The sequence below is a fragment of the Musca vetustissima genome, unplaced genomic scaffold, assembly GCF_032173495.1.
Source record: "Musca vetustissima isolate MV318-11 ecotype Yass unplaced genomic scaffold, APGP_CSIRO_Mvet_v1 utg63505, whole genome shotgun sequence".
NCBI lineage: Eukaryota > Metazoa > Arthropoda > Insecta > Diptera > Muscidae > Musca > Musca vetustissima.
Genome location: NW_026876826.1, coordinates 187,983 through 197,246, shown reverse-complemented (window position 1 = coordinate 197,246; position 9,264 = coordinate 187,983).

The following is a 9,264-nucleotide window of genomic DNA, read 5'->3' as shown; positions in this document are numbered from 1 at the left end:
CTAAGATAAAGTACACGTTGCATTGCAGTGCCCAAAAACTCGTAAAACGTGAATAATTTCCAAAAAGTCCATACGAATTTAACTCGCATCCGATTTCGGCTTCAATGGGGTCCATCCAGAACCATGGATGTAGTAACTCCCTTTATATTTGAAATAAATTGGGTACAAGCTCTCTTTTGGTTGATGTTTTTAAAGTTCTATTTTCACAAAAGTTAAAAATTCGTATCCGTTTTTTTAGTAGGCCACTTGGCGCTATTCTAGTAGACGGATTTTCAAGAAGGAGATTTTATTTAATCCGGAACGTAAAAAGGCTTACTGATCGCGGGTACCCATATGGATCAAATAACAGATATAAAACTTCCACCTTATTTATAGGATTCTACTTTTACCTTCGCATGAAAGCTGTAAAATGAGTGACTTTAAATTCAAAACTATTAAAATTTTCTCATTAGCTATGTTAAGAAACTGGCAATACTGCCTGGTCTCAGGCGAATATTTCGATGAGTTACAAACCGAAAGACAAATTTGATAAATCACCATAACATGGTGAATGTTATAGAAAAAGTTAAATTCGGAGGGTCCGAATTTTTAATACACTCCACCATCGACACTTGAAATGAATGTTCCAACACACAGGAAATTTCAGCTAAAATTGTTCGCTTGATGGCGCTGAATAATAAAATAAAGTTGACTGTAATAAAACAAACTGCAAAATTGGAAATATTAACCAAGAATACAGTTACGATGTCAAATAATAACGAACATCACTAAATTGCAGATGCGTTTCAAAATTTCATCAGATAGGCATTGCTCAGTAAATGACTCCCAATTGTAACCTGATCCAGAAAGAATGAATGGGAAAATAGGAACAGCATCGAAGAGCAATATATAAAAAACTCAATGTATAACAAGATGAAGATATTAAACAATATTCACCAAGGTATCGTCCGAAAAATTAAACCCAAAAATTTTTGTAAATTTTCGTGACGGTATCTTGATTGGAAAACATACAGTCATATATTTGACCTCATCATCAAAATATGCAAATATAGATGTACAAAATCTTAATTTACACTTTGGCTTTCTGAAGAAATCAGAACGAATATTTTATATGAGATTGTGCCGTTTGAGGAATCGAATCGAAAAACGACCAACATTTGAAATCATAAAAATGTTGCTTCTATGTGTAAGCAAACTGTTTCCATATTCCCCGACTTTTTTTATTATCTTATACCTAAAGAGGGCATATACACTTTGCTTCGGTAAATATGTGCCTCGAAATATTGGTTTTAGATCCAAAGTTTCTTTGGACCAAGTCCGTTTCACACAACTTGGAGTCGATATAAAAAATATCCCTTTTTCTGGAAGGTGGTTGGATGATGTGTCCAATAACTTTCGAAGGGAATTTCCGATTTTATCCAAACTTTGCACATCATAATATTTCTTCCAAACTTAGTTTATATTCTAATATGGGTAATATTAGTCTATTTCTTGCAGAAAATTAATTTTATAATATCAATTTGAATAACATTTTGCACAACCAGTTATCTCTATCAAATCTAGATCAAGTCCGAAGATGATACCTTTTGCGCACTTCTTCAGGTATGGTACCTTCCTCGCAAAGGGTGAACATTTTCTACCTTTTATTTTTCTATAAATCCAATATCAAGCTAATAGATTATCCGATTTTATCCAAACTGAGCAAATCGTAATATTTCTGTGAGAGTCAAATCAAGATTGAAGATGGGGAAAATTGGTACATTCCCTCTGGTACCGCCCCCCCTAAAATGGTCAACATTGTGCTGAAAATGCATTCTAATGTAATAAGAACCTTATATTAGAAGAATGGTTGTATATTGTTTGGAGATGGGACTTATCGGTACCTCCCCCACAAGGGATCAACATTTTGAAACGTTGTAAAACTCTCATTTAAACTTTGCAAATCATAATATCATAATATTTTTACGAATCCAAAGATGGGACCTATCGGTCCACCCCTTTTAGCGCCTCTCCCAAAAAGTAAAATCCCAAATTGTAAAATTTTTCCAAACCTACATTTAATCGTAGAATGGTGGGCAAATCTGTATACCTCCGAATGTCATAGACTGAGGGTAATCATTTTTATAAAGAATTTTTATAAAGAAATTTGACATTATGGCTGAATCACTATATTATTTAAATGAACTCCATGCGAAATGCTGCAATTATTGATTCTTTGAGGTAATTTTCGAACATTTTTGACACATATTAGTCGGCATCTCAGCCATTACTTGACGAATGTAGGTTTTTAAGAGTGGAAGGTTTATCTACATGCGGTCTTTCGTGTAGCCCGGTTGATATCGTCACAATGAGAAATAACGCGGACAGGACATATCTCTTGCAATAAATCATTTTTCTCTCAAGTTGTGTGACATGTGTAGAGATGGGCGTTGGTAAATACCCAATGGGTAAATACCCGGTAAATTGAGTAAATACCATTTGTGGGTATTTACTTTATTGATATCGGTTGATATCGTCACAATGAGAAATAACGCGGACAGGACATATCTCTTGCAATAAATCATTTTTCTCTCAAGTTGTGTGACATGTGTAGAGATGGGCGTTGGTAAATACCCAATGGGTAAATACCCGGTAAATTGAGTAAATACCATTTGTGGGTATTTACTTTATTGAATCGCTAATACAACATCTTATAGCATATTTTCGGGCTAATATTATCAAATCGATTTAAAATGGATAGTTTTACAATGCTTTAAATACGCGGGTATAGAGTTGGGTAGTTCCGGAACGAACTAGTTCATTAGAACTATTCCGAGAAAGGAACGATCAGAACTAGTTCCAACTCTTTAATTAATATAGTTCCTCTTTCTGATCACGTTCCTCTTTTGATCTCGTTCCTTTTTGATATTGTTCTTTATTCTCGTTCTTTTTTGAACTAAAAGGAACTATAAAAAGCAAAGGAACTATAAAGAGCAAAGGAACTATAAAGGAACTATAAAAAGCAAAGGAACTATAAAGACCAGAGGATCTGTATGGAGTAAAGGAACTATATGGAGCAAAGGAACTGTGTTGAGTAAAGGAATTATATGGAGCAAAGGAACTATAAAAAGCAAAAAAACTATATGGAGCAAAGGAACTATAAAGAGCAAAGAAACTGTATGGAGCAAAAAAAAACTATAAAGAGCAAAGGAACTATTTGGATCGAAGGAACTCTCTGGAGTAAAGGAACTATATGGAGCAAAGGAACTACATTAAGGAACTGGTTCATTTTTAAAAAAGGAACGATAAAAATCTATCCGCTACGTGAACTAGATTGCCCAACTCTACGTGGGTAATACATAATACCCCTATTTTGAGTATTTACCCAAAATTTGGGTATAACCTCATTAACTTGCGAACCACTTGACGCAGGTTGCCAAATTTTGGATCACATGTTTTTAATGTCAAAACTGATACTAAAATATCTTTTATCCGTATTTTTCAGCATTATTTTTGGTTACATATACATGTGAACCAAATTTTGGCGGCCTATGTCAAGTGGTTCACTAGTTAAGGAGTTTATAACCAATTTTTGGGGTATATATATCTGGATGTAATTACATGCCCAAGTACTAGAGCGGGCCAAATTTTTTGTCGATTAAAATCCAGCCCCTAGGATGATTCTATGGACAATTCTAAGCAACTTTGGTGAAAGAACCAATATCGTTTTCAATATCGATTTTCGAGTCTCCCACTTTTCAAAAAATGATTTTTGCCATATAACATAATTTTGATTCAAAATTCGAGTAACCGAGATTGTTCGCCATTTGGGCATTTTTGGACACTTGGATACCTTCGTTATACCGAGATGTCGCTAAAACTATTTAGTTATGAACAATGTCGAATCTAATTAAATCTAAAATGCTTTGCCTTCATATGTCTTGTTTCTAATTTTGTTCATTTGCATTCATTATAAAAAATATTTTATTATTTTAATTAAAAATTATTATTTTTCTTTGCCAACAACAATTTGAAAGCTAAAATTGCAGTTAGATTAAGGAATAAACAAAAATATTTAAGCAGCTTAAAAACTAGCACAGATTTCCCTCATACCCATGAACAACAACTGGACAAACATGCAGAAAATGTTTAAATCTTTTTTGTTGTTGTTCTTCTTCTACACTACACAACAGTGTATTTGATTATTTTTAGAATTATTTATTTATTTCTGTATTATTTACATATTCAAATTTACGTCCAATTGTTTACTCATTCTCTACAATTTTTGCAAATTTCTACTGCTGCTGTTTTCAGTTGCAACAGTAAAACAAAAACTGCAACTAAGTACAAAAACAGAAAAGAAGGACCCCATTTCGAACAGAAAAATTCGAAAAACATCAGCAAAATCATCATGGCCAGCAACATGACCACATCTAAAAAAATGTGGAGAAACCACCATACTTTCCCCTAAAATAGACACACACACAAAAATCATAGTTTAAACATAAACTATTACATAGTGCAGATTTTTGTTGTTGTTTTTTTTTTTTTTTTTTTTTTTTTTGTTCTGGTTATTGTTTAATGGCTTCTGAATAATTTAATACTCGTAGAAGTGAAGTTTGTTTTGGGCCTGGCATCAGCAGCCTCGAATACACACAAAAAAGTCCTACAAAATTCCAAAATTAAAAAAAAATGTCGTGTTTGTACAGCCATATTCCCAGGATACAGTATTTATCCAATGAATTTTGGCCAATTAAACAATTGTGAAATGCAATTGCATATTCCATGTTGACAATGTATGTAAGCCGATTTGAAATTCAGGTGACAGGTCCGCTGATCATAATACTTCGCTATTTATTTAAATATTTTTACGATTTTAAAGTCTACAAAAATTTGTCATTTTACTTATTTATTTGACAATACTGTAAAACTGTAATGCCTGTTGTTTATGGTAGTGAAGATAAGGATGTTAATTAAAATTGTAAGTTGTAGTTGTTGTTGCAGTTTGTTTTTTTTTCTTCTTTCGAACTTTTTTAGTTTTTCTCATTCATAACAAACACACAAACAAAAAACGAAACTTACCAAACCCAACAACAAATAGTTTGTCAAAAAAAACTTTAGTGAATTCTATATTTGAATGTGGGCGTAAATTATTTTTAATCTCATTACAAATTTATATATAATCAAGTGGTTGGTTGGTTTATTTGTTTGTAATGAATATTTTACAACTAACCGAAACGAAAGGAAAAAAAAATTATTGCTGTCAAGGACAGATATTACATAAAGTCAAATTTTTGTAACATGCTGCCAAACTAATATTCTAATTTAGGAATAAAATTGAATATGAAAAGGAAGTTTTTTTGTGGTGTGTATGAGTTGTTTGTGTAATTGATATATATTTCTATATATATTCCTCTTTTTGTTACTATTGATATATATATATATATATATATATATGTATTTAGAATATTAAAAATATACAGTATTTAAAATGTAAAAATATTATAAATATTATAAAATAAAGAATATAAAGTACATAAGCTATAAGATATAAAAAGTTATATAATACATAAAATAAAAAATAGATTATTTAAAATATATAAGTATACCAAATTAATTAAATATTTATTACAATATAAAACCACAAACTAGTAATTTTTTTTTTTTTTAAATAGGAAAATTTAAGAATATTAGAATAGTTATATTTAGAATATTTTCCCACTTCTCGAAACCCATATATGGTGTCTTTGGCAATATCTATACTAATAAAAGAGTAGAGTGATGGACTGACTGACTAATTGACTGACTGATTTAAAGATTCATCAACGCCCAGACGAAACGGCTGCAGGTAGAACCTTGAAATTCTGGGTGAGTGTCACTCTTGGTCCACATGTGACAGATAAGGCTGGGTTTTTGGAAATTCGTACTAGAACGGTACGAAAAGTACTAAAACGTACTAAATGTGATGCCATTTAAACCGGTGGAGCTAGAACTTTGAAATTTGGTTTGGTGGTCGATGGTGGAGTGTAGGATAGATATACCAAAGGGTTTTTGGAAATTCGAACTATAATTATCCGAAAAGTACGTAAATGTACTAAATTTGGTACACTTCTGTAGCATGTGAACGGATAGAGCTAAAAACTTGGAATTTGAAATGCGAATTAGGGTTGGGAAGTAGGGTCGAAAAAAAGAGATGGTTTTGAAACCGTGTACTCATGTGTACGAAAAGTACTATATGGTACTATATTTGGTACAAATTTAATTTAGAGGTACAAATCGAGCTGGGATATGTACGTAGTTTTGGAAATTTGTTACTTATGTGTATGAAAAGTACTAAATCGTACTATAATTGGTACACATTGGATTTGGGTGAACCGATAGAACGGGAACAATAAAATTTGGAGTCAGGATCACTGTAGGGGTGTAGGATTGGTGTCAGGACTCAGTTTAAGACATTATTACTTATGGGTACTAAATGGTACTAAATTTGGTACAATTTGAATTGTGGGTGAACCGATAGAGTTGGAATCCTGAAATTTAGATTTTGGAGCACAGTGGGGGTGTTGGTTTGGGTTAAGTTGGACGTTTTTGAAATTCGTACTAAATGGTACTAATTTTGGTACAATTTGAATTTTAGGTGAACCAATTGAGCTAGCATCATGAAATTTGGAGTCAGGATCATTGTTGAGGTGTAAGATTGAGATATGTAGGGAGTTTTAAAAATTTGTACTAATGTGTACTAACGTTGGTACAATTTAAATTGTGGGTGAACCGATAGAGTTGGAATCCTGAAACTTGGATTTAGGATCAGTGGGGGGGGTCTTAGGATTGGGGTATGCACGAAGTTTGAGAATTAGTACTACTGTGTACTAAATTTGGTACAATTTAAATTGTGAGTAAACTGATAGAGTTTGAATCCTAAAACGTGGATTTAGCATCACTGTGGGGGTGTGGGATCGGGGTTTGTAGGAAGTGTTGAAATTTTGTACTACTGTGTACTAAATTTTGGATTGTGGGCGAACCGATAAAATTGGTATCTTGAAACTTGGATTGTGGGGGTGTACTAAATTTTTTACAATTTAAATTTTTGGTGAACCAATACCGCTGGGTTACACTTTGGGTTACAGTTTCAAAATAGTACCAAATGTGCATTTGAGTAAACCGATAGGTAGAGAGAAATTTGAAGTTAGGATCACTGTCGGGGTGTAGGATTGGGCTACGTATAAAGTTTTGGACATTCGTAATAATGTTTACTAAATGGTACGAAATGGTGGTTAGGATCACTGTTGGGGGGTTCGAATGGGGTATGTAGAAAGTTTTGGAAATGTCTACTAATGTGTACTAGTGGCACTAGATTTGGCACAGTTTGAATTAAAAGCAAACCGATAGAGCTGAAATCTTGAAATTGAGTAATAAGATTTTCATTGGATTGCATGATGTAGGTAGTAATGGAAATTTGTACCTATGTGTATTAAATGGCACTAAATTTGAAACAAATTGGATTTAGGTGAACCTATAGAGTCCTGAAATTTGAAATTAAGATTGGGGTATGTGGGAAGTGTTGGAAATTCGTATGTTAATGTAGGAAGTTATGGCAATTTATATATTTATGTTTACTAACTGGTACTTAATTTGGATTTCGGTGAAGCTATATTTGAAATTTGAAAAAATGACACCAAATTTTGTATAGAGCTTGATTTCTTTTGTGGTCAGAATTTGTGTGTAGGTTTGAGTACTTTAAGAGAACATTGGTACATAACGGTTCTAAAAGTGTTAATATTGGTTGGTATTGGGTTTTCGTATTCGCTGACGAAGTAGCGGGTATATGCTAGTTACTGATATAAATCTTCCTTTATGCAGAGATGATTGAAAAATAATTTAAAACGTGGTTATAGCAGACCAGAATATTCTACAAAAATGTTTGCCATAAAGTTTTACTATAAATATCTCAACGTCAAAACTCTTAAAAATATGAAAACTCATTAAAGGCTTAAAACCGATCTCGGTATATATAATAGGGGAGACTGGAGCACATTCGGCACTTTTTTAAGAGTTCTATATCTCAGATCCTCTAAAGGTTATATTTTGTTTAAATACGCGATTCAATGTTTTACTTTTAAGGCTATATTTTCTAGCGGTGGACGTTGACGTCTCAGGGCCACACGCACCATCAGAAATAGTTTTTTTTCTATCGCATTTTCATTAATACGAACACTATGCACTATCTGTATATGGCCGAATGTGCCCAACTTTAAAATGCCGAATCTACACCGAAGGTACTTTATAAAGGAAAAATAACAAAAACATCTGTAAAAATACAAAAAACCGAGAATCTAAATAAGTTTATTATTTAGAGATTCCAAACTTTGCGACAGTTATTTATTTTGATATTCGATACCTATGGATCAAAACGATTGATGTACAATGAGAACTTCATATCGAAAACTTCATTGCCGAATGTGTCCCGATGCCTAGAGATCATATTTACCGGGTACTTTCGGGTAAATACCCTATGATTGGGTAAATACCAGATAAATACCCATTTGCGGGCATTTATTTTGGTATTTACTATTTTGAATCGGTAATACAACATCTTACACCCTATTTCCGGGTTTCTGTTATCAAATCGATTTCACATAGATGGTTTTACGATATTTTAAAGACGTGGGTAAAATTGGAACCAGGGATCCTATTTCCCATACCAGTAGTCGTATTGATATAAAAACTATCTGAGCCAACTTTTGGCAGATAGTCCCAATATTGGGAGTTTGGTGCACCATTTACCTAAAATCGGACGAAACTATATATGGGAGCTATATCTAAATCTGAACCGATTTTCTCCAATTTCAATTGGTTTCGTCCTTGGACCAAATAAGTGACCTGTGCCAAATTTCATTCAAATCGGATCATAAATGCGACCTGTACTTTGTTCACAAAAATACATGGACGGACGGACAGACGGACATGCATAAATCGACTCAGAAAGTGTCTCTATGCATATTCTCAAAAAGAAACCATAGGTATATCTCGATTCTTTTAGCATGTTACAAACATATGCACAGTGTGGTGAATGATATAAAAATAGGATAGGATGGAACGAATTCCCATCTGCGAAGCCTTGTCCAAACGGAATGATATTGACCCATTTCTTAAACGGGTGGTGACTGGCGATGAGAAATGGATCACCTACGATAACCCTGTACGAAAACGATCGTGTTCAAAGATCGGTGAAGCACCTCAAACGGTGGCCCAACCAGGGCTAACGGCCAGGAAGGTTCTGATATG